The sequence below is a fragment of the Maniola jurtina genome, chromosome 4 (assembly GCF_905333055.1).
Source record: "Maniola jurtina chromosome 4, ilManJurt1.1, whole genome shotgun sequence".
Classification (NCBI taxonomy): domain Eukaryota; kingdom Metazoa; phylum Arthropoda; class Insecta; order Lepidoptera; family Nymphalidae; genus Maniola; species Maniola jurtina.
Window position 1 is genome coordinate 1,533,898 of NC_060032.1, and position 27,826 is coordinate 1,561,723.

At 37.2% G+C, this 27,826-nt stretch overlaps 1 protein-coding gene and 1 long non-coding RNA gene across 3 annotated transcripts in view; one reads left to right on the forward strand and one right to left on the reverse strand.

The window, feature by feature from the left end:
• LOC123864504 (neuroligin-4, Y-linked-like) overlaps positions 1-27,826 on the reverse strand; it is a 112,323-nt gene that overhangs the window by 41,819 nt on the left and 42,678 nt on the right. The window lies entirely within an intron of this gene.
• Positions 846-20,494, forward strand: LOC123864521. The gene is made up of 3 exons (XR_006795805.1): positions 846-945; positions 3,992-3,993; positions 20,449-20,494. It is a non-coding gene; the product is annotated as an uncharacterized LOC123864521 (long non-coding RNA).

Consider the following 27,826-nt stretch of genomic DNA (forward strand, 5'->3'; position numbering starts at 1 on the left):
ATGCAGTCTAAGATGGAAGCGGGCTAACGTGGAATGGGTAAGGCAGTTTAATTAAACCCACACCTCTAATCGGTCTCTACGTAGTGTTCGTACCGGACGCTAAATCGCTTGGCGCTTGGTAAATTTTCCGGCTGGCTGGCATAGTTAGTGTGCCTACCAACCAAATGTAATCCAAAAACTTGTACTGAATGTACTTTCTTTGAAGTGATTCGGCGATGGGTTGAGATATTCCTTCTATAACAAGTGTAAATTAAAAATTTATAACACCCCCGACAAGTGAAGGTTACAGTAACTAGAAAAAAAATATAACTTTCAAACGTTTAACCGTTTTAATAAACCGATTTTCTTGGATTATAGCTAAGAACACTCTCGATCAAACCACCTTTCAAACTAAAAAAACTAAATTGAAATCGGTACATTAGTTTAGGAGCTACGATGCCTCAGACAGATACACAGATACACACGTCAAACTTATAAACTTATAACACCCCTCTGTTTGGGTCGGGGGGTTAAAAATTAGATAAATAGTTGAAATGACGATGACAGGACCAGACTGATTATCTGACTACTTTACCATGGGACCCTAAAAAAAGATATTATCCAAAAATCACACAACAATGATACCCTTTTCATTATTCTTACGATTATCCGGCCATAACTATTTCAAGAGCAAGACCCGGGCAAACATTTCTAACGAAACGATTCTATTATAATGTAAACCTAGATTAAATCGAAATTAGTTTTGTATTGGATACACGTAGATAATAGGCATGTTGAAAAAATAACCATATATCGATATATCGATATTTTTTGGTGATATGATAATTAGTGATTTCTTCAATGTTTCGATCATCATCATCATGATCAACCCATCGCCGGCTCACTACAGAGCACGGGTATCCTCTCAGAGTGAAAGTAGTTTTGGCCATAGTATACCATGCTGGCGTATGGATTGGCAGACAATGTATCGATACATCGATATATATCTGAGACGAGACCCGTAATCAGTGAGTCGGCATCGGTTGATGATGATGATCAATATAAGATATTAAGTATGGATGAAATTGACTTTACCCATATACACTTAGCTTTTAAATCCCGTAGGAATAAATAAATTTTCAAAAAGACAACAGGCAGAAAGATAGACAAACTTTTATATTTATCTCATACTAGCTTATGCCTGTGACTTCATCCCCGTGGACTACATTCAAACCCTAGTTTACCCCTTCAGGGATTGAATTTTCAAAAATCCTTTCTTAGCGGATGTCTACGTCATAATATAGCTATCTGCATGCCAAACAGCCCGATCGGTGCGGTAGTTTTAGCTGTGTGTTGAGAGATCAATCAGTCAGTCAGTCAGCTGTACCTTCTATAAGCACAGATGATCACAGGCCACAGCACTCACCACTGTACCAAGGAGATCGTCAAAAACCTCCAATGTTATTAAAATCTTACTGATATATCGATATTTAATTGTTCGATTATTTATCTATATTACCACAATTACCAGTGTAAATTAAAATTTTTTAACAACCCCGACAAGTGAAGGTCACAGTAACTAGAAAGAACTGATAACATTCAAAGGGCTAAACAGATTTTCTTGGATTATAGCTAAGAACACTCTCAATCAAGCCAGCTTTCAAACAAAAAAATTAAATTAAAATCGGTTCATTAGTTTAGGAGCTACGATGCCACAGACAGATACACAGATACACACGTCCAATTTATAACACCCTTCTTTTTGGGTCGGGGGTTAAAAACATGTCGATACGATATATAACGATACTTTTGGTACTTTCAACATCACTAGTAGATAATTCCTTGGAATACAAATGGCGACCTCTGCTCGAGGCGTATCCCGGGCCTCTGATACCGCAATAGAGATATCGATCAATCCTTTAGCTAATTTGTTAGGCTTGTTGGAGTATTAAACAGGAATAATTGACTTATCGATAGCAAGTACATATCACACATTCCTCCGCCCAACTCATATACTATGTGGCCTCAGCGTTGTTTTTTTTCACTCAGATACAAGTTAGCCCTTGACTGCAATCTCACCTGGTGGTAAGTGATGATGCAGTCTAAGATGGTATGTCCAACGGTGGATATCCACAGGCTACTGATGATGATGATGATAAAGTATATGTACAGAGCCTTTTCTAGCTTCGGTGGTTATAATATAAGTCCAATTGTACTAGTAAGTTTCTTATTATTTAAAAGCCTTAATCTATTTGAACGCGGTATCGTTTCGGCACTTAGCGATATGTTACCGATAGCCTGATAACAAATCCCGAGAAAAGATCGCTTCCTAAATTGGCCCAACCGGAAACCAAATTCGGAAATCCTAGGGAGATCCGTTCTTTCACACGTATCACATTGGATTAAGTTTATCCCGAAACGGGGTAGTTACAAATTCGTTTATAAATTGGACTTATCTAAGAGGGTGAGTAGTTCCCTGAACATAAGCCCTTGAATATAAATTACCTGCGACCTCGGTCGAATAGACCTTAAACCACGTTCACACGGTATTTTTTTTTTTTTTTTGCTTGATGAATCTTACCGAGCCCGCACTCAGCTAAGGAACCGTTCACATGGTTAAAACTGTACGATTTTTACAGAACAAACAATGTATGAATGTTTTAATGGGGGGCGGGGGGAAGGTGACGATCGGCCTAGCTCTCCTCACAAAGTTTGAAAATTGATACATCGTTGTTAATGCCGTGTGAACGGAGTCTCTACCCTGCGATACCATTATGGCTGCTCGATCCATCAAAGTATTTTTGGTTGTCTGTTTTTGTTTTATTTGAATAACAGAAAACAGACTGGATAAATTTTGGTTGAATAAATAAAGAGTGTTTAAACTTATTCAATGGTTTATTTTCGCAAAATAACGGCTGGGAATATTATCTGGTCTTGCTGTGGTAGCGTACGTCAATTATTTGACTGTGTATTTTTTTTTTGTAAAATTTTGGATTACATCGGAATTCTCTCAGAATATGGAGAGTGTGCTAAGGGGTTATCGATCTTGCCCCTCCTTCACATTTTTACCACTGTACCACGAGACGAGTTTCCACCCCTATGTCATCAACATTCCTTCTACGCACACAAAATGCTTTGCGTCATCATTTTTTAAACGTGTGGCTAGGGTTTGGAATAGTCTTCGAGATCAGTGTATCTGTCAGTATGTATCTGTCTATGGCATCGTAGCTCCTAAACGAATGAACCGATTTTAATTTAGTTATCTTTTTGTTTGAAAGATGGCTTGATCAAGAGTGTTCTTAGCTATAATCGAAGAAAATCTGTTCAGCCGTTTAAAAGTTATCAGCTCTTTTCTAGTTTTCTTATAGACGTATTCGTGTCGGTGGTTTTTTAAATTTTGAGTTAAAAATTCTTTATTTGCCACCGTACCACAAGACGCCCGCGCCGGGCGAATTACCACCCCTATGTCGTCAACATTCCTTCTACGCACACGAAATGCTTTGCGTCATCATTCCTTGTACGCATGGCTAGGGTTTGGAACACTCTTCGAGATTAAAAATATAGAAATTTGTACATATTTGAATTCTTGAGACCTTTGAAACTGAACTTTAACGGAAAAGAAACCCGCGCACATAGATATTAGTTCCTAGAAGGTATCAACAAAATTCCATAGAATGAAATTAAACCCTGTTCAAAATACAAGAAACATGCTAGGTACTTACTTCTCAAAAGTGTCAGTACAAAGGAAATTGAATTGGGTAACTTATAACCTAGTTACAAGTTACGGACACTTCATTAGCTGCCGGTAACTTAGTTACAGTTACAAAGGCTTTGGATCAATTGTTTTCAGCTTCAACTCTGACATTGGGACATGAGGCATCCCTCCGATACAAAAATAATCACAGACCAATAAGATACTTTGGGATGTTACTTAGAGAGTTCCAAACTTTGATATAAACAAGCAAAGATACTGTTGAGAATGGTTGATCTGGTCTGGTACGTACCGGCAAAGCAGTGCTGCCAAACGATTTATCGTTCCAGTACGAAGTCGCGAAGAGACCGGTCATCGGTATGGATTTAATGAAATCGCCGTAATTGCCGCTTCCATTATAGACATAAGTAACAGTTTTTAATTTTGTAATTTTCATAGCGGCTATTGTTAAATTTTTATTGTTTGCTGCTACAGTAGCAATCTCTACGTATTAATTACTGTTCATGAGATACAGCGCGCTGACAGATATACAAACGGACGGACAGGCAGATAGACAGAGGAGGTTTGGTAATAGGGTCCCGTAGGCGCCCTTCGGGCACGGAACCCTAAAAATATTTAGAAACTTATTCTTTAGAAATGCATTTATATAGAAGTCGAATACAAGATAACAAGTGTAAATTAAAAAATTTATAAGACCCCCAAAAGTTAAGGTTACAATAACTAGACAAGAGCTGATAACTTTCAAACAGCTGAACCGATTTTCTTGGATTATAGCTAAGAACACTCTCGAGTCACTTTCAAACAAAAAAAAACTAAATTAAAATCGGTTCATTAGTTTAGGAGCTACGATGCCACAGCCAGATACACAGATACACAAGTCAAACTTATAACGCCCCTCTTTTTGGGTCGGGGGTTAAAAATGTGTAAGTACGAATATCTCGATAAAGTTTAAGCTCGAAGCACTAATTTTTCGTAACTTTTCACACGAGCTTCTGAATCTTGACTATACATCAATGGCCCCAACTAACCTATAGCGGGCCTTTGATACCGCATTCTTGATTCTCGAACACGCGAATTTGATTTATAATGCTTTAACACCAAGGTAGATATTTGTTTGATGTAGCGAGTTATTCGGAGCATGTATGGCGAAAGATTGCGTACCGTGACGGGAATGCCTGCAATTTGATCAAATTCTTCTATCCGATGAACCGTGGTATGGCTTTATATTTCGTATCGTTGAGTATTTAATAGTTAAAGTTCACCTGATGTTTCAGCGTTAGATCTTTCATTTATTTGCCTCTTTGCTAAACAATGAATGTTTTTTTGTTTCATTTGTGCTTACAATAGCTCGTTCACACAGGCTGTGTAAGCGTTACGTAAGCGTAGACGTAGCACGTACCATTACGTTGTAATGTATGGAACTGTATGAAACATGTCACACCGCTTGCGTAAAGTGTGGACGTATGCGTAACCCGGTGTGTTAGAAGTTTACGCGCGTCACTACGCACGTGTTACTTGGTGTGAATAGGTCTTAATAATTATTAGTTATCAATTCAATTCAAAGCTTATTTAATTTAAATCTAAATGGGGACTCAGAGCGAAAGAGTTAAAGTTTAATAGTTCACGGGTGTCTGGCAGGGGGTTGCCACGATACTGTCTGGCAATGCATGACTAATACTATTCCGAAGGAAATCTACTTATTAGGCAACTACAAAATGGAACGGTAAACCTAGGTAATTGAATACCGTGCCAATTGATGTGAGTCAGTGCTTAATTTCGCTGATGTAGTTTTGTTAATGAGCAGAAATACCGACTGCAATAATAACCGGACTGTACAGTAATTACTTTGCAATATCATGCCGTTACAGCTACGAGTTTATCCAGATGTGAAAATCATTTTGGTTTGTTCCGATTTCTGTTTACATTGTCGCAAACGTTCTACTTATGGGGCCGTTCGAATGAATAAAAAAACCGGCCAAGTGCGAGTCACACTCGCGCACTGGGGGTTCTGTACTCGGATATTTTTTCCAACATTTTGCTCGATAAATCAAAAACTATTGTGACTGATCGTTCCTCCGTGTTGGGGACAATACGCAGAAAACTTTCAGTTTTTATAAAATTATGAAGGTCTGGCACGCGCTGGCTCTCTCTCTATTAGCAAGCGTTTTATGGACAAATGCAGTACCAACTATAATTTTTTATTGTCCCCAAAGAACAATAACTCCTTCATTTCTCCGTACAAGAGCATTATCGTGCTACTTCGTCGTAATTTATAACTGTCTAAATAGCTGGGAAATTCATATAATTACTAATTTTGGCCCGCTGCCACAACTCGCTGGGCCCCGGCCAAGTGCTGTTTGCTGACATCCAAGTAACATGATTAACGTAGCAAACACTTCCTTGGAATGAAGGTCTACTCAGCATATTTACGGATGGCCTCTCAAGCGTAGAAGTACAAATACAGCGTGTTTGATAAATCATATTATAACACTAGCTGATGCCAACGACTTCGTCCGCGTAGATTCAGGTTTTTCGGAATCTCGTTGGATTTTCCGGGATGGAAAGTAGCCTATGTGCTAATCCAGGATATTATCTATCTCCGTTCCAAATTTCAGTCGTTTTTGCGTGACGGAGTAACAAACTCAGATTTTTTCGTCTTTCATTTGATATCCCGCTCGTCATAATAGCAAAAAAATAATGTATGGGGACCTCCACTTTTCTGGATACAAAGATTTGTATCCATGTTGAATGAAAAAATCTATGGCACCAACTATTTGTTATGTTATATGATTTATAAACTTAAATCGATGGGGTAATCATTGTAATATTTGAACATTACACAGGTTCCCTAGTGTGGAGGCCGAAGGTAAAATTGTTAATTTTCTTAGTCAATAATGATTTTTTCATTTTTTTTTATCAAACACGCTGTATATTACATCAGTTGTGCCGTGTGATCAAAATAATAAGATAAAGGTTTAAAACAAAAATTTGTTATCATGATATTCTTACATCTAAATCTGCATTTTTCTTATTAAACCGATCGCGGGTGTAATAGTCCATTGAAAGGAATTGGGATTTTCTTCATCAGACGGGACTTTTTATTGAAAACTTTATGCAAATTCCTTTTGCCTGAATCAATGGTGAAATTAAATTATTGATACTACGCAAATTTCGCCACCTACAATTTCTTTTTGCGAAATAAAAAATGGATGGAATAAATTATTTCCGCCTAAAAGAGAAATGGGGAGTCAGATTTAATTTAATTGTAAGGTAAGTGTTGAGCTTTTATTCCACTGTAAGCGAAGCGAACTCCACCTTCGCTTGAATATACTCGTAATAGAATATCTGCGTCGAGCATCCAGGTTGATCCTTTGTGCAAAAAACATAGCCAGCCATTTGGTATTGCAGTACCAGAGGAACTGCCAATGTGTTTATGTTCATGGGCGGCAGTAATCACTTAACATCGGGTGACCCGCCTGCTCATTCGCTACTTTTATTAATAAAACCTCCAATGGCTAAATAAAAAGCAAAAGTTTGATCTGAAATGCTATTATTACATTGCTTTTATTAGTTGAAACGTATTATTGAACGTTTCAACTAATTTTTATCTTCAGGAAATGCGCCGCTCCCAACAGAAAAGGATTTTTTTTTTTTAAAAGTCATCACCAATAGCTATGTACAGCTATTGGTGATGATTGATGAACTTAGAACTCAACCATAAAACAGCAAAAAAATGCATCGCCCGCAAAGAAAATATCATTTTCCCAAACTGATTCCTGGAATAAAACTCAGGATGAAATATTCATGCAAACAAAACGCACTAGTCGAGACATCGTCAAATATGTATTCCCCGATTCATTTTCAATATTTCGAAGCCAGACGCGAATAAACGAAACGAGTTACCTCGACGTATAGGAACACAGTTTGTTTGGCTGTTGCACGTCAAATATTTGCGATGCAGTATTGAACAGTGCACTTCCCCAAGTTTCCAGTTCACCGGATAATTTTCAGTGCGGTCCAATTTTGGTTTTGACTACTGACTGGAATCGTAGGAGCATAGAGATCGTTGGTTTTGAGTCCCTGATTCATCTTCTTCTATATTATATCATAAAAGGAAAAGCTGACAGACAGACAGCCTGACGGACTGACTGACTGACTTATCTATAAAACAACTTCTGGATGAATCAAACTTAAATTTGGCAAGCAGATTGCTATTATAACGCTGAGAAAGGATTTTTAAAAATTTAATCCCTTGGGGGTAAAATAGGGGTCTTTTTGTATTGTCTACGCGGATGAAGTCATGGGCATAAGCTAGTTTTCAATATTTTGAAGCCAGTCGCGAATAAACAAAACGAGTTACCTCAACGTATAGGAACACAGTTTGTTTGTCTGTTAAATATTTGCGATGCAGTATTGAACAGTGCACTTCCCCAAGTTTCCAGTTCACCGGATAATTTTCAGTGCGGTCCAATTTTGGTTTTGACTACTGACTGGAATCGTAGGTGCATAGAGATCGTTGGTTTTGAGTCCCTAATTCATCTTCTTCTATATTCTATCATAAAAGGAAAAGCTGACAGACAGACAGCCTGACTAACTGACTGACTTACCTATCAACGTACAACTATTGGATGAATCAGGCTGAAAGGCAAGCAGATAGCTATTATAACGCTGAGAAAGAATTTTAAAAATTTAATCCCTTGGGGGTAAAATAGGGGTCTTTTTGTATTTTCTACGCGGATGAAGTCATGGGCATAAGCTAGTTTTCAATATTTTGAAGCCAGTCGCGAATAAACAAAACGAGTTACCTCAACGTATAGGAACACAGTTTGTTTGTCTGTTAAATATTTGCGATGCAGTATTGAACAGTGCACTTCCCCAAGTTTCCAGTTCACCGGATAATTTTCAGTGCGGTCCAATTTTGGTTTTGACTACTGACTGGAATCGTAGGTGCATAGAGATCGTTGGTTTTGAGTCCCTGATTCATCTTCTTCTATATTATATCATAAAAGGAAAAGCTGACAGACAGACAGCCTGACGGACTGACTGACTGACTTATCTATAAAACAACTTCTGGATGAATCAAACTTAAATTTGGCAAGCAGTTTGCTATTATAACGCTGAGAAAGGATTTTTAAAAATTTAATCCCTTGGGGGTAAAATAGGGGTCTAAATTTTGTATTGCCTACGCGAATGAAGTCATGGGCATAAGCTAGTTTTCAATATTTTGAAGCCAGACGCGAATAAACGAAACGAGTTACCTCGACGTATAGGAACACAGTTTGTTTGTCTGTTAAATATTTGCGATGCAGTATTGAACAGTGCACTTCCCCAAGTTTCTAGTTCACGAGATAATTTTCAGTGCGGTCCAATTTTGGTTTTGACTACTGACTGCGATCGGTTTTGAAATAGGTAGGGATATGTTTTGGGTTTATTTAACGTTCACATTATTAACCCCCGACCTAAAAAGAGGGGTGTTATAAGTTCTACGTGTTTATCTGTGTACCTGTGTATATGTGTATCTGTGTATCTGTCTGTGGCATCGTAGCTCCTAAAATAATGAACCGATTTTAATTTAGTTTTTTTGTTTAGAGGTGGCTTGATCGAGAGTGTTCTTGGCTATAATCCAAGAAAATCGGTTCAGCCGTTTGAAAGTTATCAGCTCTTTTCTAGTTACTGTAACCTTCACTTGTCGGGGGTGTTATAAATTTTTAATTTACATTTGTTTAGGTAAATAATTTTAGTAAAAGTGGGTGACTTAGATCTTCGTCGTAATCGTTAACCAATAATCCAACTCCACGCTTCCGATATTATACGAATGGTATCACCCGGAATAAAGAGAGGCAGCGTTTCAGGGCCAGGGCTGTTACATTTACATATTTTTACGCTTATTTTTAGAGTAGGGGAGCGTAAATAAAACGTTTTCCCTGACTTTTTTCTGATGTCAGGGTTTGCACTTGACTATATTCTTATTATCCCAAGAGAACTCCTAACATTATAGGATAATGGAAAGGGGTTATGACCCTCAGTAATGAGGAATACGACAATAGAGAGATGTTCTTATGGTTCATACACGCAGTTAAAATCTAGTAACTGCCTCGTTGGTCTAGCATAGAACGCGACAGGTCAATATGCATGTACGGCTGCGGATGACTTGGTCCTGGGTTCGATTCGCGGGTCGGGCCAAAAAATTTCTATTCTTCAATACCTTCTTCCCAGAGTTGGGAAGTTGGTGGTGTTTCACCGCCGCGCCTCGGAGAACATGTAATGCCGTCGGTCCTGCGCCTGAACTCTCTCCGGTCGTGTCGGATTTCCGTCCCATCAGGCTATAAGAGTAAGGGAATAGAGAGTGCACCCGTGTTTACGCACATACTAGTACACGTCTAATATCTCCCGCGCAGTTGGCTAATCTCTATGGAGATTTGCCGCCATGGCCGAAATTCGGTCGGAAGGGTATAAGTATTCTAATGCCTACTCTACACTCGCGCGCGAATCGCATTCGTGAATCTCTGTGCGAAATGGTTCTGCAGATGTTCATGGGCGGCGGTAATCACTTAACATCAGGTGTCCCACCTGCTCGCTAATTCGCTATTTTATCATAAAAAATATTTCCCTCAGCAAACTTACAAAGTTTTTAGTCTAATTAAAGCATTCCCACGTGGTTTTCTAAACTTTTGCAGAAAATTCAATCCTAAAAGGATTTTTTTAAGGATTTAAGGATAATGAAGGATTTTTATTATAATATTATTCACTTTTTAATCATCCATGGAAATAAAACTTATCTTATGCGCACGGAATTGCAGACAGCATATTGGAAGAAAAGGGAGAGCTAACAATTTATCTTCAAGAAAAAAGTCATCATAAAATAATAACCCAGTAAAACATCGCTTAAGTAAAGTCGTTATGTCGTTAAAATATGAAAATGTATAAGATGCTTAACAGTAGGTACGTCGTTGCAACTTGGTAAGGGAAGGAATACCGACCAACTTCGGTATAAAATGCTAATTTCACGAGTCAATTCTCTCGTGTTATTTAGCCTGCTTTTTGACTAGCTCTCTAAATTGCCAGCATGAGTGTTCGATTTCGTTGAAGCTCGTCAAAGGATTTCCTTGCAAAATCCTATGTGCTAACATGAAGCGACTGTAATAATAGATACATTGGCTTATAGACTAGGAGCCAGCGAGTACCAGACCTTCGTCATTTTATGAAAGCCAAAAGTTTAGCTACGTATTGTCCCCAACACAGGGAGGAACGATTATCGACTATGAAGTTTGGAAGATAACAGGTAAAAAGGGTGTAAAAATCTTACCTACGTCAAAGTATAAAGTCAATTATTTTTATATTTTTTTTTCGGAATAGTATTACAAATCACGTCATACATTGCCAAACACTTAGTATCGTGGCAACCCCTGCCAGACACCCCTAAACTTTAATCTTTAAGGGCCTCTGGCAAGGGGTTGCCACGACAAAGACAACTTTTCCAGTTTCGGTACACCGTGTCACTATCACCCAGTGCCAGTCCATTACTGAGTACGGGCTTCATTTTCAAATGAGAAGGCCATCGTTCACTACGCTAGCAAAGTGCGGGTGGGCAAAACTCTCACATTTGTGAGCATGTTTCGTTAGCGATGTTCACCGATAAAGCAAGTGATAATAATAACTAGTGGTTAAAACTATTTTACTTTCATCGTATTTGTACGAGCTGTTCTGAAATCCAAAACAGGAAAATATAAGAATGTTCAACGCTAAATCCAGACGGAAACGAGGGGAGAAATTTATTATTTAGGCAAACAGCAGAAAACTCTCAAGCGATATATTTTCCCTTGCTTCGGAACCACGGTTCTGAATTGTAAAATGCGACCGTTGTAGTGAGATTTCGAATTCTCGGGTAAAAGTCGTTCAATTTGCATACAAATACAGAAACCGTATCCATAGCTGCGGCCCAAGCACAATCAACAACGTATTCTCACGGTTTTCTCGTGGGTTTTTCGTTAACACAGCGTGGTGAAAATCGTATATTAGATCCTATGACGCACTGATTTATATTACTTACTAGCCAATGCCCGCGACTTCGCCCGCGTGGATTTAGGTTTTTTGAAATCCCGCGGGAACTCTTTGATTTTCCGGGATAAAAAGTAGCCTATGTGCTAATCCAGGATAAGCCAAATCCGTCTAGTAGTTACAAATTTTCGCCTTTATAATATTAGTGTGATACTACTTATATTACTTACTTATGTTACTTGGGCTGCTGTACATGATAAAGTTCAAAAGTCAACTTTGATCTAATAAAAAATTTTTAACGGAAGAATGTTTTTTTATTCAGTAGTTTTTGAATATCACTGTTCCCCCGCCGCACTGAGTTCGTATTTCAAATCTCTGAAACTACTGTACGACTTTTCATAGGTTTTCTAGGTTTTCATCAATAGAAAGAGGGATTATCTAAAAATGGTTAGGGTTAGGGTCCATTTTTACAAGGGAACCCTAAAAAGCAACCGTTGGTTTGAGGTCTCCAGTGAAAGTCGTTCAATTTGCATACGAATGTGGAAGCTGTACCCATATCTATAAAAGTATTTGTTTCATTTTATTTTTACTCGCTCCCCCTTTCTTCTTTTATTGTTCCCTGTACTACCGTCAAGGCGGTCTGTGGTTACTAAAGCTTGACGCATACAGGCGGAAAGGAGTGGATCAAAGGCGTTTTGATAATATACTCAGCATTGTGTACTTTAACATAGGTTAAATTAGTACAATGAAAACAAAAAGTCGCTTTTATAAAGTAAATAAAGTTTATAATCAGTTTTTTTTTTTAATCTTTATTTTTTTTGGGACTTTTGTCCGACACGGACACGCCAGCCCCATCGTAACCTAAATTACAATTACTATTACATTCTAAATTATTAAGAAAGACGCGCCGCTCAACTCCACTCTACTCTGTGGATGTTCGTTGCGCCTAAGATAGAAATTCTTGTGACTCTCATCACATTGACAATTCAGAAAAGATTCTTACTTCAGATTTGAGCTGTGAACATTAGTTTAATAATTTGGAATCTCTATAAATTAAATGTTCTAATTGCATAATTTATCCTTTAAAGTATATACTTATGGAAATCAATTTTTTTCGGGGATTTTGTACATTTGAGATATACGTCCACGACGCCATGTGCTACGCCAGTTAACAAGCAAATGCTTCTGCAAATGTATCATTGCTCATACCGAAGCAACGACTTACCGATTTGGAATAAGGTAACTTCTAAAAGACTCACAGACAAAGGTTAACTTATCATTGTAATTTATAACACCCCCGACAAGTGAAAGTTACAGTAACTAGAAAAGAGCTGATAACTTTCAAACGGCTGAACCGATTTTCTTGGATTATAGCTAAGGACACTCTCAATCAAGTCACCTTTCAAACAAAAAAAACTAAATTAAAATCGGTTCATTAGTTAAGGAGCTACGATGCCACCGACAGATACACAGATACACACGTCAAACTTATAACACCCCTCTTTTTGGGTCGGGGGTTAAAAAAAGGGATTTAACTGTCTTTTCTTTCCATCAATTCAATATATCAAAGATTTATTTGACGAATAGAAAAAAGCATACTGTCCTTTAAGAGAGACAAAGGAAATAGGCCAAAGCGTAACGGGGCGAATGGGATATTTATTCATCGTTAGGTCCCTAAAGTAGCCATCCTTGGCAAATGGGACGGTACGGTCCAGAGGATGGAACACTGGTATACGAAACCTAAGACAATAGAGCCCATAAATCGAGAAGTAAGGGTACGAACTGAACCCTTATAGGGTCACTTTGTTGTCTGTCTGTCTGTCCGTCCGTCTCTCGTGTCTGTCAAGAAAACCTATAGGGTACTTCCCGTTGGCCTAGAAGCATGAAGTTTGGCAGGTAGGTAGGTCTTATAGCACAAGTAAAGGAAAAAATCTGAAAACCGTGAATTTGTGGTTACATCATTAAAAAAAATTAAAATGTGTTTCAATTTTCAAAGTAAGATAACTATATCAAGTGGGGTATCATATAAAAGGGCTTTACTTGTACATTCTAAAACAGATTTTTATTTATTTTTATGCATAATAAATAGTTTTTGATATATCATGCCAAATGAAAAAAATACCCGAATGCGGAACCCTCGGTGCGCGGACTGACTCGCACTTGGCCGGTTTTTTTATAGGGGTTTGGTCACAGAGTGAACATGTGACCTCTGTCGAATCTAATCTCTATATCTCATCTGCATTCTAGGTTAACTCGTTTCCATTTTTAACTGCATTGTCACACTAATATTATAAAGGCGAAAGTTTGTATGTGTGTGTGTGTGTGTGTGTGTGTGTGTGTGTGTGTATGTTTGTTACTCCTTCACGCAAAAACTACTGGACGGATTTGGCTGAAATTTGGAATGGAGATAGATAATATCCTGGATTAGCACATAGGCTACTTTTTATCCCGGAAAATCAAAGAGTTCCTACGGGATTTCAAAAACCTAAATCCACGCGGGCGAAGTCGCGGGCATCGGCTAGTAACTTAATAACGGAGAGATCGCAGTTATTGTGACATTAAAATAATGTTTAGGTTACGTTTTTTTTTTTTAAATGACAAGTTATCCCTTGACTGGGCATAAGTGACGATGCAGTCAAGATGGAATCGCACTATTTTGGAAGGATTTTATTAGGTACCCATAGCCCAACATTACTACGCGACATCGTACTGGAAAACTCCGTACGTTTTCAAGGAACTCTGTATCTTTGTGATTTTATATCAGTGTATAAAACTGCGAAGTCAGTGATAGAATTGAAAGTGATGCCGGCCTCTGTTATCTATCACAATTTGGGAAGGGCATGTGGAATTTAATAAAACTAGCCTTTCTAGCCTTCAAAAAGGTCATAGAAATGATGCGCTATCAAAATAAGATAGTTTTACGATATTCCATACCAATACTTTCTAATATTACAAGTGTAAATTAATTTATAACACCCCCAACAAGTGAAGGTTACAGTAACTAGAAAGGAGCTGATAACTTTCAAACGGCTGAACCGATTTTGTTGAATTATAGCTAAGAACACTCTTGATCAAGCCACCTTTCAAACAAAAAAAGTAAATTAAAATCGGTTCATTAGTTTAGAAGCAACGATGCCACAGACAGATATACAGATACACGGACAACAACTTGTTAAGTTTCTTGGTAAGTCTTAGTAATATTCAATTACTCTCCCAAATGTACCAATTAAGCAAAATTCATGGTTTTATTGTAATAAGACTTTTATATGAACTATAAAATTTAACAGCACTTTTATTACAGCAATGTCGGAGTATGAGGGACTTGATAGAGCCCCATTGGAATAATAATCGAGCAAGACGTTGCGTTACCTTCTAAAGTAATGGAAATTACGCATTTTTTGACGTGACAACGTCTTATAATTCGATAGAGCCGGCTGCACGCACGAAAAAACATGACTCATGCGGCGTTACCTCGCTCTGAGGCGTTCCATGTAAGGCTTGAAGTGCAAGCGAGAGCGCGGAACGAGCGACAAAGAAGCACAATCGGCCTTTGTTGTCACGTTCAACTATCGTCAGTAAACCGACTTTACAGACAACCAATTTTTTTAAAGAAAGGATGTTGATTTGATTGCCATTGATTCTGTTCTGATGGGAGGCTACGGCTGTGGCTAGTTACCACCCTATAGGTAAAATCGTGTCACCAGGAGAACTAGTGTTCCGGGACGATGCCGTATAGGAACTGATCAGTGCTATAAAAATCTTTCCAAATTAAGCCCCTGCTATCTTAGACTGCATCACCAGCTGAGATCGCAGTCAAGGGCTAACTTATCACACTAATATTATAAAGGCGAAAGTTTGTGTGTGTGTGTGTGTGTGTGTATGTTTGTACTGCTTCACGCAAAAACTACTGGACGGATTTGGCTGAAACTCGGAATGGAGATAGATAATATCCTGGATTAGCACATAGGCTACTTTTTATCCCGGAAAACTAAAGAGTTCCCACGGGATTTCGAAAACCTAAATCCACACGGACGAAGTCGCGGGCGTCAGCTAGTATCGGAATAAAAAAACAACTCATTACCTTCTAAAGTAAGAGCAATTCTTACGCGACACATTTTTAAAAAAATTACCTAATTTTGGTCTGTCTTAACCGATAGGCAGTTACGCACGAGGTATATATAATACACAAGTGTGTGCTAACACAGATGCACTCTCTAATTCCGCATTCTTATAGTACGACAGGACGGCAATCTGACACGACCAGAGCCAATTAAATCAAAACATCTTGTTTTGATTTAATTGAACAACAATCATAAAACTCAGAGTCCCCACGGAATTTTGAAAACCTTATCATCATTATCTAGTAATTTTTGCAAGTAGATAGCTTAAATATTGGCCTTACTTCCGTAATTAAGCTACCTTTGTATGCATAAAGTCTGACGAGAGATGCAGCGACAAAATTGCGTTAAGTCCCTGATACTTTGCACTTTCTCAATTTGACGTCGATTCGCTTCGCTAATTGCAATTAGGTTATGCAAATACGGAATTTCAACTGCGCTTAATTCAATTTTTAATGTTCACCTTGGGAAACTGTATGCTATTCGTTTGGATGAAATATCTGCAAGGACACCACTTAATGTGATTAACAGTTCAAGTTAGCTAGTCGCTAACTATAAGCCTCATAAGAAAGCTAAGTTACTTAGGGGGGAGATGAAGGAATCTATGCTTGGGGTTTCGGTGAATCAGGTGATCCCTAGCAGGACTAGAGAGTAGTAGAGTAACCCACACAGCTCAACGGCTTGCGAAGCTGAAGTGGCAATGGGCATGACATTGGGATACCAAGGTTCTGGAATGATCTCTGGAGTGATCTCGCAAAGGACAGCGCAGTGTTGGAAGACCCCTATTAGATGGACAGATGACATCAAACGAGTTGCAGGGTGTTACTGGATTCAAGCGACGCATGACCGTGGTATATCGAAGTCCCTACCAGAGACCTATATTTAAAAAAAAAAAAGAATATTGGCCATGCTAATCATGACCAATACTCCCCTTTCCCCCTCCAATTAAGCGAAAATCTTGTGCTTGGAGTGGGTACGACAATAGTACAACGGGTGGGGTTGAACCGCCGACCTTACGATATTCTGTCCACTCCTCAACCGTCGAGCTATCGAGGCTCATTATGTCTTATGAATTATATTATATCTTAGCAATGAACGGCTACTTATCTGTTGATGAAAATATCCTGTTGTTTTCCCCGGTTAATTTTGATATCACTAATTAAATTTAATGGTCAGATCAATCGGATAGGTTTTCCTGAAGGAAAGGCGAGGAACGAATAAGTATAGCAGTAAGCCTGTAATTCGTTCCGCAACGTAGCTAGCGAAAGAAGCGGGGAGGCTTTGAACATTTGTAAATACAATTTCCGACGCAATGCAACGACGGGTAGCGCCGTTAAAAATAATTGAGTACATGGCAATTTGATCCTACCCTACCCCAAATCAAGGATATTTATAAGTTAAAAATATTTTAAAATTAGGCATACTTACCCTTTATCAAAATATTTTTGCCAGCGTCATCGAAGTGTGAACCTCAAACTTATTTTCCCTCGTTTTATCACACTAATATTATGAAGGCGAAAGTTTGTGTGTATGTTTGTTACTCCTTCACGCAAAAACTACTAGACGGATTTGGCTGAGGAATGGAAATAAGTAATATCCTGGATAAGCACATAGGCTACTTTTTATCCCGAAAACTCAAAGAGTTCCCACGGGATTTTGAAAAACCTAAATCCACGCGGGCGACTTCGGGGGATCGGCTAGTCTGTTATAATATTCTAGCCTATTTAGATTGTTACAACGTTTTTTTGTCCGGTGCGAGCTCTAATTTTAGCGAAATTGCCTGTTCCCTTCCACATTCAAGGTTATAATTTAGAAGAAATTATTTCAGAGTTGCTGAATAATAAATGTTTAATTTTTGAGCGGTCGGGCTCATAAAATGAATCTTGAATTACTGGTTAATTGCTTCAAAAGGTAGAGTTACGAACAATGTAAGATAACCATCCACTGTAAAATTTAAATAAATCGCCGAGTATAGGTAGAATTATTATGACTTTTCGTTGATATGTATAAAAATCGGCCAAGTGCGAGTCAGACTCGCGCACCGAGGGTCTCGTAGGTATTTTTCCGACATTTTGCACGATAAATCAAAAACTATTATGTTTAAAAATAAATAAAAATCTGTTTTAGAATGTACAAGTAAAGCCCTTTCATATGATACCCCGCGTGGTATATTTTTCAGAGTAAGATAAAGTTATCTTACTTTGAAAATTGAAACACATGTTTTTTTTTTAAATGATGTAACCACAAATTAACAGTTTTCAGATTTATTCCTTTACTTGTACTATAAGACCATACATACTTGCCCATGATCCTAGGTCAACGAGAAGTACCCTATAGGTTTCTTGACAAACAGACGGACAGACAGACAACAAAGTGATCATATAAGGGTTCCATTTTTCCTTATGAGGTACGGAACCCTAAAAATTTTGAGAAATCTTTGAATTTTCAGGATTAAAGTAGCTTATGCCACTTTCCAGATCTTTAAGTATACCTATTACCTACCTATGCAAAAATCACGTCGATCCGTTGCTCCGTTACGACGTGATTGAAGGACAAACCAACAAATCAATAAACCAATTAAAGTAATGATACGATATGGGTAGTAATGTACCAAACACGCTGTAGAACGTAGATGGATACATATAATAGCAATCTAAGTTATATTGATTCCAAACCATGAAATCCAAATAGTCAGTGCACTCTCCAATAGCCAGTATCAGACGTCTAGTATCGCAGCCTGAGGCAGTTTACATACAAATGTTTATTCCACTCGCATCTCTAGTGTCTCTTCAAATCGGTATACTAAATACTTATTGGACTATTAGACAATGGTGTGGTCTAGAGTCTACACTATAGAATGTGAGATAGTATAGGAAATAGTCGATATTGGAAAATAGTTTTATTGATAGAAAGAAAGAAAGACAAAACTTTTGTTTTTGAAAGCTGAGCCACACATTACCAGCCCACCCCAGTTGCCATCTGAACCTGTCGCACACTAAGCTGATAATCCGGACTTTTAATTTCAACAGTTTACTTATTAATGTCCGCGAGTTCGTCTGCGTGGATTTAGGTTTCTAAATATAGTGGGAACTATATGATATCCATCTCTAAGATGCAACTTATCTCGATAGCAAATAGGCATACCTCAGGTTTGTCATATGTGGATATTTTTGATTTTGTGGGATAAAAAGTTGCCTATTTTCTCATTATGGAAGATATTTCTATACTAAATTTCGTCAAAAGATAGCGAGGAGACAGTCAGATATACTTTCGCATTTATTTCCGTGATTTTTTCGGATCGGAATTTCTCACATCTCACAAATGAAATTTAAACTTCTAGTGGAAAATTTCGGTCACTTTATTAAATTACATTTAAACGCTTTGTATTGCTGTAAATTACAAAAAGGCATAAATTAAGTAAAAAAATGTAATTCTGTTTTGAACAGATTAAACTTGCGCGCACAGCCCAGCTTTGCAATCCGTTTTGCAACGCAACTAACTGGAAAGGCGAGAGATTTTAAACACGGGTAAACACGATTTCCTGCTGCATCGTCTGATAAATCATGTCGGTTAGCTACATCGCTGTATTACAGGAGAAAACTAGCATCTATTTTTGCGCTACTCTACGGCCAATTTTTTCACCAAAGACGTTTTTAACCCCCGACCAAGCCCCCGACCTAAAAAAAGTGTTCTTCTTCTTCTCTCTGGGCTGGTTTCCGCACTTAAAAAAAAGAGTGGTGTTATAATTTTGACGTGTGTATCTGTGTATCTGTGTATCTGTCTGTGGCATCGTAGCTCCTAAACTAATGAACCGATTTTAATTTAGTTTTTTGTTTGAAAAGTGGCTTGATCGAGAGTGTTCTTAGCTATAACCCAAGAAAATCGGTTCAGCCGTTTGAAAGTTATGAGCTCTTTTCTAGTTACTGAAACCTTCACTTGTCGGGAGTGTTATAAATTTTTAATTTACACTTGTCAGTTGTTATTCTGTTCAGGCCAATTCAGGGTTCCATACTCGAAAAGTGCCAACGGGACCCTACCAGCCATCGTTCTCCATCCGTTTTTTTGTCAGTGGATTTTCATAGAGTATGTATTTCCCATTGCCACTAAAATAACAAATAATAAAATTTAGATGGCGATTTTCAAAACGGCCACACCATGCACATAAAATGTACGTAGTGTTATAATATCTTGTACGATGGTATGGAACCCTTCTGTGCAAGTACGACTCACCCTTGACTGGATTTTAGGAGTCGAATAACCTTTCCTGTTTGAGTAGGCTATTAAACAGAACAATATAAAACGTAACAAAAATATCATAAAAGAAACACGTGCTTCAAAATAATTCAATGTTTAATTTGAAATATCTTGCTCGTAAAAGAATTCATTTGCCAGCTCTACGCTCTCTTTTTTAAGACACAATAATGGCTATAAAAATAAAATATTTTCTGAAGAAAAACATCTTGTTTTCATTTTGCATACCGAGTAAGTATACAAAATAATTTGTAGAGAAAAAAGAGCAGAAGAAATTTTAACTAGAAATTCTTATCAGAATTCACAAACTAATCACTTCCCATCGCCGCTCCGGCCCACCATAAATGGCAACGGGGCTCCTCTCAAAACGAGAAAAGCTTAGCCAGGCAGTGTGTGGATTGGCAAACTTCACACACCTTTGAGGACATTATATAGAACTCAGTCATGTAGGCGTGGCATGTATGCCTCACAATATTTTCTTTCATTGTTGAAGCCATTATTTACCAATTACTTATAACCCCCGACCTCCCGAATCGAAGGCCGATTTTTTTTTATTTAAAGACTAGCGATTGGCTGCAATCAGACCTGCTGGCAAGTGATGATGCAGCTTAAAATGGGATGCACTTGCCTAGAGGATGCCTATTCTCTCTTGACTTGAAGGTACCTAGTAACCATATTATTAAAAGTGGAGGGGAAAACTGTTTTCAGAAGGAAGTTCTATATCCTAGAGGTTCTTAACCACTAAATCACCGTTGAGATAATAATCGAGGTAAAGTCCAAACCATTATTGTGGTTGCACTGAGTTTGCTTAGCATATCTTATAGCACACTTGGGACTATTTCGCAAATTGCCCCAAATATTCTAACCCCGACCCAAAATGTTGTTTTGATAGCGTTGGTCGATTATTCCGCAATGTATCTTAGCGAGTTTCACAAGGCGTGCTCCTATTTACTAGGAATTAATGTTTGTATTTAGGATCCTCGAACTATCCATACTATCCATTCATACTGATACTTATATTATAAATGAAAAAAGGCGTTTGTCTGTCTGCTAGATTATAATGGCCCATATGTTAAACTGATTTTGACGAAATTTGGTACACTATAGCAAATTTACAATTGCATGAGTACAGATTTCTCTGTTTTATGTTGAATTGTTTGTTTGTGTGTCGGATCATATCAGACCAAGCTTTTATTTTCTTGTATATTATGGGTTTCCACAAGTTATCGCCTGATTCAATACAATTCTATGAATTTTCTCGTTCCTGATATAGGTTTATAGCTTTACTTTTAATAAATACATATCGTATCCCAAGAGAAATTGAATTGTTTGTGTACAGAAAAGGGTGAAAGGGATGAGTTATATCATATTGCATGTTGATTTATGATAAGGATGTAACAAACTTGTATACCTACGTCAAGTAACCCAAGCCTGAGGCGTATTAAGACCTATCTAAACATAATAAGCGAAAGTTTACCGATCTAACATAATCATGTTAAATCGAAGAAACTATATAACTAAAAAACTAACAAAGTTTCGTATGATTTTTTTATTGATTTTCAATAAACATTAGTAATAAACTGTCCTATTATAAAAGTTTATTTGGCGATATCGTTGGCTCTTCGTAGTTCGATTCAACAATTGACAATCACAAAGTTTACCTACAGTACAGTTTTATATGAATAGCGAGCAAACAAGCAGGACATCAATTTGCAGTACCAGTGAAACCGCCGAAACGTCGCATCGATCAAATACCCACGATATTTTCCAAGCTATCGACTAGAATGAACAAAAAAGTTAACCTGAAGTAAATTCCCGGATCACTGGTCTCACAATGAAATACAAATAGACAGTCAGCGATATATATGTGCCACTAGATGTGGCGTCTTAATAATCAACGATGTGCGCAAGGAGTCAATCGTAAACCGCTTAAGACGCAGTCTTTCTATGAACATAGATAAGTTAGAACAGACTAAAGTTACTAAAGCTACCTATTCCTACTCAAATGATAACATGAATATTAATAATTTAGAGTTATCGTCCAAGTTTAATTTTTAATAACGGACTGCGTCTAAAGCGTTTGTTTGACAAAACTCAAACTCTAAACTCAAAATCATTTATTCAAAGTAGGTATTATTGTACACCTTTTGATGGTCAGAATTATTAGGTTTATAAGATGATATAGTGGTGATAATTAATTACGTAGACTTAAAACTAAAGCTACGAGGGTTTCAAACAGACAGGAGTGCCGACACCGATGTTCATTGGAAAATGTTGCAAGCACCGCTCTAGTGTAACAGTTATATCACTGTAGACAGTTCATTTTCCTGCAGGCGATACCAGCCATCTGCTATATCGTGCGTGCTGCAGTTTACATACAAATGTTTGTTTTATTCACGAAGCCTTTTGTGAGCCCTTTAAATTGATACGCAATGTTCTAGATGTGTGCCCGTTCAACCATTGAAAATCACTGAACATGTCGTGTCGAGGAAAACTGACATCATAATGCTTCTTTTATCGCTTTCGCCAAGTTAACGGAGATAAAGGTTTTAGTTTACAATTGTGGGTCCAAATACAAACCGTAACCCCATACTAATCACACTATTATAAAGGCGAAAGTTTGTGTGTATGTTTGTTACTCTTTCGCGCAAAAACTACTGGATGGGTTTAGCTTAAATTCAGAATGGATATAGATAATACCTTGGATTAACACATAGGTTACTTTTTATCCCGGAAAATTAAAGAGTTCCTACAGAATTTTCAAAAAACCTATATCCACGCGACCGAAGTCGCGGGCATCAGCTAGTATTACATACGCACAAGTGTTTCTATTTGTCTGTTACCTTTTTCACAACCATACGCTATATACTATTACAATTAAATTCAATAAGAGGTAACTTTCATTCTGGAGGCAGATAGGCTACTTTTTGTTCCAGAAAATCAAAGAGTTTCGACTGGAATTTTCAAAACATAAATCCACGAGGAAAAGTCGCAGGAATCATCTAGTAACATAATGTTTATACAGAAATAATTTGTAAAAATATGTGTAAAGTCTTATCAAAACACTTTTAAAATGGAAAGGGAAATACTTTTGCTTTTAGCTTGCGAAAAAATATTTTGTACGAAAAAATAGGACTAATTAGCTAGACATAAGAACTTATTTTCTTTAGTAAAATAGTAAAATTTAAGAGCAATACTGTGGTTAGAATCACTTAAAAATACAGATAATGTTTTCTTTTGTCAAAATGGGTTTATGTTACAATCCAATTTATCGACATAAGAAAATCTAACTTACAAACTTTAGCCTGTTTTTATTTATACGCGCAAGCTTCAACTTGAAAAACTTTTTCGAGAGCAAGCCAAGAGCCCTTCTAAAAGATTCATAATAAGGAAATTCGTAGAAAAACCAGTCACCGATGTAGGCCAAATCCGTCATTTTAAGGAATAAATGAAATTCGCTGGCTTTATTTACCCTGTCTGAATATTGCGTCGTATTTCTTGTAGTTTGATATTCGTAGAGAGAGGTTAAAGAGAGTATCTCTTTGGGTGGTATTATAGATAGGTATAGGATATTATATTATAGGTATTGTAGATTTTTATTCAAATAAACTTTTACAAGTGCTTTTGAATCGTCAAATAATTAACCATGAGTCATGACCCCTTTCCTTTAAACATAATGGTTTTTTTTTGGTATAATAACGCGGTGGGTAGGTACTTCATACAACTTGACTAAGAGCACGATATTTCAAATCTGAGGAAAATATTATCAACAACCCATGGCGCACCGGCTCACTACTAGGCACACGGGTCTCCTCTAAGAATGAGAAGGGTTTGACCATAATACGCCATGCTGTCCAAGTGCGGATTGGCAAACTTCACAAATCTTTGAAAAGATTGTGAAGAACTCTCAGGCATGCAGGTTTCCCCACGATATTTTACTTCATTAATGAACTTCTTAAAATGCAAATGACTCAGAAAAGTCAGAAGTGCGTGCCCGGGATTGAACCCTGGACTCCCGGACTAGGAGGCCAACGTTCGAACCTAATAGCCTAATGGCTATCACCGCTTGTATTTTAAGTATTCTGTACTAATATCTAGCGACTACCTAACATGACATGTGCGCTAGTAATTCATCACTCTGTATAAAGAACTAACGTCAAGGATGGATCAATACAACATGCCGCTCCTATTCCAGATAACCGCGTTCCATTTATTAAATAGAACATGTTAATCTACTATCGACTGCTAAGAATCCGTGATAGCATAGTGGTAAAGACTTCGGTTTCTTATTCGGTGGATCGGAGGTTGGATCCTAGGCACGTACTTCTAAATTTTCAGAGTAATGTGCGTTTTAAGCAATTAAATGTAAGGTGAGGAACTAACATCGTGAGGAAATCTGCATTTCTGAGAGTTCTCCATAATGTTCTCAAAGGTGTTTAAAGGCTGCGTTTGGTCAGCGTGGAAGACTATGGCCTAAATCATTCTCATTCTACTATCTATTGCATTATTATTTAATATCCGTCAAACAATTACAACGCCTAATCACAACATATTTTCAAAATACAATAAAAAAACATTTTTACTATTCGGTGATATGATATATATTATCTAGTACTAGCCAATGTGGCATTGAGGATTAAAAATTCCGTAGGAACTCTTTGATTTTCCGGACTAAAAGTTAGCCTATGTCACTTTCCAGGTCTTTAACTATAGCTATGCAAAAAATGTCGTCGACCTGTTTCTCCGTTCCGACGTGTATTGAAATTGAGTTGAAATATGCGTTATTGTACACTATCATAAAAAGAAACACATAAGTAAATAAAACATTACACAACAAAAATATTAGTACAATTTGGCGGCCTTATCGCTTGGAAGCGATCTCTGCCAGGCAACATTTGACGTGACAGAAGGACAAACCAATAAAGTAATACAAACAAACACATTTTCGCATTTATTATATTTAGGCTAGTGATGCAGTATTTGGTGTTGCTTTTAGATGCGATTAGACTTAACTGGGCTATTGCAACATTGCCTCAAGTCGATAATTGGTTGGGAAAGTAAACTTATAGTAGAAGTACTAAGATACTTTGACTTTACAGTTTACACACTCTCCGTGCCTTGAATAACATTTTGAGTCTTAGGAAGTTATTAGAAGTTATTCTAAGCCTGTGATTCCAAGGTCAGATAAACCAATCAGATCAAAAACTGGGAACTAATCAAGGTTCAGGGCTAATTACGTCGGCTATATCGTATTCCCCATTGTTGCGAGTTATAAGCTTTTTTTAATTTTCCATTATGGTAGGAGTTTCCTTGAGATTATAATGCCGTGGCTTCCAAGATTCTCCCTCACAGGGCCGATTTTTCAATCCCCAATAATCATTATCAGACATTATTGACAGAACTATTTTATATTTTGATAGATTTTTAATACAAAATCTGTCAAAACTTGTCCTATTTTTTCTCAGTTTATTTTATCAAATATAAAAACCCTCTTTGAATAATAAGCAATGCGTGACTTCATATCGAAACCATGCAAAGAAAAAAATGTTAATTAAATAATTAAATACAATACAAAATTCGTATGAAGAAAATTTGTAATATTCATATTCATGTAAATGCACATTTTAACAACGGCCTTCAATGTACCAAATTATATTTAATATGTTCCACATTATGTATCCGAGTGCACTGACTCTGCAATGCAAAATGTAATGTTGAAAGTATAATGCCAGATGTTTCACAATTACATACATGGGATTAAAATTTTGCCTGTTTTAATTATTACAAATGCTACAATAAAAGCTATAAAGAAATTAAAAATGTAACTTATAGGTACAACTCAATGATATATAATTTAGATGTATTTTATTTATATTATTGAAAAAGTACACAAAACAGGTTGTAACTAAAAACACTAAATATAAAAACAATAGATCAGGATCTAAGTAACAACCCCTAATAAGTGTACACAACATTACCTAATTAAATATATAATTATATAATCAAATAATAATTTTTCTGAATATCTTTACCTAGGCACATTAATTTCAGAAATATTGCTGGCTTATCAAAATCTTAATTATTGATACAATTAAAAGGAAGCCGATAAATCAAAAATTATACAAACTAATAAAATACAAGCGAACAAAATCCCCTTTTAATTGATCATTATGATCTAAATCTAAATAATCTAATAAGCAAGTAAAAAGAAAAGCTCTGACTCACTCATTGAAGCCGCCGGCGGTCAATGGTAATAAATATTATAAGCATGAAAAATTTAATCATACATTTCCATAAAATTCTACCACGTAAAAGAACTCTATAGGCAAACCTTACAAAAGAAACATTTTCGTTGAATAATTAAGGTCAGCCATCAAAGTAACCTCTTGGGTTGGGGCCGCAATGTTTGGGGCAATTTGCGAAATGGCCCCGAGGGTGCACTAAGTAACCCAGACATCCAACATTCATTGCACTCGAAATGGTTGAAGGCGTTTTGGGGTTATATTCTTAACTAAGCCGGATGATTTGTTTTTAAGGTTCCGTACAATGGAGAAACGTCCAGTTGTGACAGTGCATATCAGTGAATCGCGGTGGTAAAGTTACTTCGATCTAAGTCAGTAGCTGGATGGGTGACCAAGTTTGGAGTATTACGAAGGTACAGACTTTCTAAACGTTGGCTCGTACTAAATGAATGAATTGAATGTATTGAAGTCACTAGTTTTTGATCGGATCAGTATAATAAAGCTATCAGTGAAAGGATTTTCATTGATAGCGTCAAGTATTAGATATCTTCAAAGTAAGAGTGAATAGGCATCTTTTGAAGCAAGCGCGTTATAACCTAGATTTCATCATTGCTTTTTATTATAATGATCGTCGGCAAGCCTATCACACAATAAAAAAACGGGCAAGTGCGAGTCAGACTCACGCACTGAGGGTTCCGTTCTCGGGTATTTTTTCCAACATTTTGCACTGGTATTGTTATCTTACTTTGAAAATTAAAACTCATTTTAATTATTTTTCTGTGATGTAAACACAAATTCACGGTTTTTTAGATTTATTCCTTTACTTGTGCTATAAGACCTACCTACCTGCCAAATTTCATGATTCTAGGTCAACGGGAGGTACCCTATAGGTTTTCTTGACAGACACGACGGACGGACGGACAGACGGACGAACAGACAGACAGACGGAAAACAAAGTGATCCTATAAGGGTTCCGTTTTTCCTTTTGAGGTACGGAACCCTAAAAAACAAACCTTTTTATAATACCACTCTTGGAAAGGCTTTAGCACTCTAGCACTCTATTAAAACTTTATAGAGGTAGAGAGGAACCTAACCAATGAAAAAATAATATGTATCTACATTCTACTAAAAAAATTCTAGTTTGAAAAGAAGAATTACACTAATGCACCTACATTAAAATTTTACAAATGTAAATACGAGTGTACCAGTTCTACGATTCTTGAAATAAACTTTTCGCATGGACAGTTTTAAGGTTAGTACAAGTTACGTCTCGACAACGTTGACGTATTTCGAGTATCGAAACACTACAACCTCGATAGCTCAACAGCTTTATAAAGGAGCGGGCTGAAATCCGAAAGGTCGGCGGTTCAAACCCCACCCGTTACACGTTTGTCGTACCTACTGCTAGCACAAACTTTACAAGTTTTTGAACTCGAGTTCACTACTTCCTATGTTCAAAACGGAAACATCCTAAAACAAAAATCGGTAGAAAAAATATTTTAAAACACGCAAGTATAGGTATCAAA